The 4,133-nt window shown below is 43.3% G+C and overlaps 1 non-coding gene across 1 annotated transcript; it reads right to left on the bottom strand.

Moving 5' to 3' along the window:
- Positions 1–607: 607 nt before the first annotated feature.
- On the bottom strand, positions 608–714 carry LOC141669249 (small nucleolar RNA R71). Its single transcript, XR_012553539.1, has one exon. It is a non-coding gene; the product is annotated as a small nucleolar RNA R71 (small nucleolar RNA).
- Between the last annotated feature and the right edge of the window lie 3,419 nt (positions 715–4,133).

The following is a 4,133-nucleotide window of genomic DNA, read 5'->3' as shown; positions in this document are numbered from 1 at the left end:
ATTGGTCATTAGGACTCAGTGATTAGGACGTAGTAGTTACTTTTTTTTTCCGGTTGTGTTTCAGGTACTTTAGCAAGCTTTTATGCAAACTCGTTCTCGTGCTCGCAAGAGGACATTAGATACAGCTGAGGAGACAGACGAAGTTCTTGATATTCCGGAGAAGTTAGATTTTGAGGATTCGGATTCAGGAACTGAGCAGAAAGAACCAGTAAACATGGGAGATCGTATTGTTCAAGCTGATCCAGCTCTTATGGATTTTTCTCGGCCTAAAATTGATGGCATTCAGTCAAGCATCCTTCATCCGGCTATTCAAGCTAACACCTTTGAAATCAAGTCGGGCACTATTCAGATGGTGCAGAATTCTGTTTCTTTTGGAGGAGCGGCAACTGAAGACCCCAACATGCACATAAGGAATTTTGTCGAGATCTGCAGCACTTTTAAGTATAATGGCGTGACTGATGAGGCTATCAAGTTGAGGTTTTTCCCATTCTCACTGAGGGACAAGGCTAAAGACTGGTTACATTCTGAACCAGTTGGGTCCATCACTACGTGGCAAGATCTTGCACAAAAGTTTCTGGTGAAGTTTTATCCGATGACAAAGACTGCTGCTATGAGGAGTGCTCTTACTCAGTTTGCACAGCAACCTACAGAATCTATGTGCGAGGCTTGGGAACGCTACAAGGAAATGTTGAGAAAATGTCCACATCATGGAATGCCGGATTGGATGGTGATCACTGGTTTCTATAATGGTTTGGGGGCCCAATCTCGGCCCATGCTCGATGCAGCAGCTGGAGGCGTCTTATGGGCTAAAAGCTATACTGAGGCGTATAATCTTATAGAGACGATGGCTGCAAATGAGCATCAAAACCCAACTCAGAGGATGACGTCAGGCAAGGTAGCAGGTATTCTGGAAGTTGATGCAGCCACCGCTATTGCAGCCCAGCTCCAAGCGCTATCAATGAAGGTTGATTCTCTGGCTACGTATGGAGTTAATCAAATAGCTATGGTTTGTGAGCTTTGTGCAGGTTCTCATGCTACGGATCAATGTTCTCTTGTCAATGAATCTGTTCAGTATGTGAATAATTATCAGCGACAACAGCAGCCTGTGCCAGCGACCTATCATCCTAACAACAGAAATCATCCAAATTTCAGCTGGGGGAATAATCAGAATGTTATTCAGCCACCATATCAGCAAGGAGTGAGTAAACAGTTTAACCCACCTGGATTCCAGCAACCACAGCAGTATGCTACAAGGCAATCATATCCTCGACAGGGAAGTGCGGCTGCACCTACTAGTGCTGATTTTGAGGAACTTAAGCTGTTGTGCAAGAGTCAGGCGGTTTCTATCAAGACCTTGGAAAATCAAATCGGTCAATTAGCCAATGCAGTGCTCAATCGTCAACCTGGCACTCTTCCCAGTGACACGGAAGTACCAGGCAGGAAGGAAGCTAAAGAGCAAGTCAAGGCTATTACCTTAAGGTCTGGAAAAGTAGCTGATTCTAAAAAGACAAAAGAAGTAGAAGCTGAAATTAGAGATGAAGAATCTAAGCAAAAGGAGAAAGCGGCGGAACCAAGAAAGACTACTGTTGAACACACTCTGCCTGAGGCTAATACAGGGGAGAAACAGTTCTATCCTCCACCACCTTTTCCTAAGAGATTGCAGCAACAAAAGCTGGATAGACAGTTCGGAAAGTTTCTGGAGGTGTTCAAGAAACTTCACATCAATATACCTTTCGCTGAGGCTCTTGAACAAATGCCTAGTTATGCGAAGTTTATGAAGACTATTCTTTCAAGGAAGGTGAAACTGGATGACCTCGAAACCGTTGCTCTCACGGAAGAATGCAGCGCTGTTCTGCAGCAAAAGTTACCACCAAAACTGAAAGATCCAGGAAGCTTCACCATTCCTTGCACCATTGGCAATCTGACTTTTGACAAGTGCCTTTGTGATTTGGGAGCAAGCATTAATCTGATGCCGTTGTCAATCTTTAAAAAGCTGGATCTGCCTGATCCAAAACCCACATACATGTCACCACAATTGGCTGACCGTTCCATTACTTACCCAAGGGGCATAGTTGAGGATGTGCTCGTCAAGGTGGATAAGCTCTTCTTTCCAGCAGATTTTGTTATTCTGGATTTTGAGGAAGATAAGAAGATTCCCATAATCTTGGGAAGGCCTTTCTTGGCTACTGGCCGTACCTTGATAGATGTGCAAAAAGGTGAACTTACTATGCGGGTCCAAGATCAGGATGTGACCTTCAACGTATTCAAGGCAATGAAATTCCCTACAGAAGATGAGGAGTGCTTAAAAGTGGATGTGATTGATTCTGCGGTTACTTCGGAACTCGATCACATGCTAATGTCTGATGCATTGGAAAAGGCCTTAGTGGGGGATTTTGACAGCGATGATAAAGATAGCAACGAACAATTACAATATCTGAACGCTTCTCCCTGGAAGTGAAATCTGGACATACCATTTGAATCTCTTGGTACTTCTGACCTTAAGAACGCTGAAGGGAAGCTCAAACCATCAATAGAGGAAGCACCTACCTTGGAGCTCAAGCCATTACCTGAGCACTTGAGGTATGCTTTTTTAGGTGATTCATCTATGTTACCTGTTATTATTTCATCTGACCTTTCAGGAAGTGAGGAAGACAAGCTCTTAAGGATTTTGAGAGAATTCAAATCGGCTATAGGATGGACCATAGCAGACATCAAAGGGATAAGTCCTTCATATTGTATGCATAAAATTCTGCTAGAGGAAGGTAGTAAGCCATCTGTGGAACAGCAGCGAAGACTGAATCCCATCATGAAGGAGGTGGTGAAGAAAGAAATTCTGAAATGGCTAGATGCAGGCATCATTTATCCTATTTCTGACAGCTCGTGGGTGAGCCCCGTACAATGTGTACCTAAGAAAGGAGGTATCACTGTGGTCGCAAATGAAAAGAATGAGCTCATCCCTACTCGAACAGTTACAGGATGGAGAGTATGCATGGATTATAGAAAATTGAACAAAGCCACAAGAAAGGATCACTTCCCTCTTCCATTTATTGATCAGATGCTTGACAGATTGGCGGGTCATGAGTATTTCTGTCTTCTAGATGGTTATTCCGGGTATAATCAGATTTGTATTGCACCAGAGGATCAGGAAAAGATGACCTTCACTTGTCCATTTGGCACGTTTGTTTTTCGCAGAGTTTCGTTTGGGTTATGTGGCGCCCCGGCCACCTTTCAGAGATGTATGATGGCTATATTCTCTGACATGATTGGAAATAATGTCGAAGTGTTCATGGATGACTTCTCCGTCTTTGGACACTCATATGATGAATGTTTGAATAATCTGCGCGCCGTACTCAAAAGATGCGTGGAAACTAATTTGGTGCTCAATTGGGAGAAATGTCATTTTATGGTGCGTGAAGGCATTATCCTTGGGCATAAGGTCTCTAGCAAGGGTCTGGAGGTGGACAAGGCCAAGGTGGGAGTCATTGAAAATCTTCCTCCACCTAATTCTGTGAAAGGAATCCGTAGTTTTCTTGGTCATGCGGGTTTTTATCGGCGATTCATCAAGGACTTTTCAAAGATATCTAAGCCGTTGTGCAATTTGCTTGAGAAAGATGTGCCTTTCAAATTTGATGATAAATGTTTGGCAGCATTCGAGACTCTCAAGAAGAGTTTGATCACTGCACCAGTTATTACAGCACCAGATTGGACAGAACCGTTTGAGATGATGTGTGATGCGAGTGATTATGCGGTAGGTGCAGTTCTGGGACAGCGCAAGAAAAATCTCTTCCATGTGGTCTACTATGCGAGTAAGACTTTAAATGGTGCCCAATTGAACTACACCACTACTGAGAAGGAGCTTTTGGCTATAGTCTTTGGGTTTGAGAAATTTTGATCGTATCTACTTGGTACGAAAGTAACAGTATTCACTGATCATGCAGCTATTCGCTATCTGGTTTCCAAGAAGGATTCGAAGCCGAGACTCATTCGTTGGGTGCTTTTACTTCAGGAATTTGAGTTTGAGATCAAAGATAGAAAAGGTACTGAGAATCAAGTAGCTGACCATCTCTCTAGGTTGGAGAATCCCGATTCTACTTCACAAGATAGGACGTTAATCAATGAATCTTTTCCGGATG

This window comes from Apium graveolens, chromosome 6, assembly GCF_009905375.1.
Source record: "Apium graveolens cultivar Ventura chromosome 6, ASM990537v1, whole genome shotgun sequence".
Taxonomy (NCBI): domain Eukaryota; kingdom Viridiplantae; phylum Streptophyta; class Magnoliopsida; order Apiales; family Apiaceae; genus Apium; species Apium graveolens.
The sequence above is the reverse complement of the archived record's forward strand: the minus strand, read 5'-3'. Positions and strand labels throughout refer to the sequence as shown.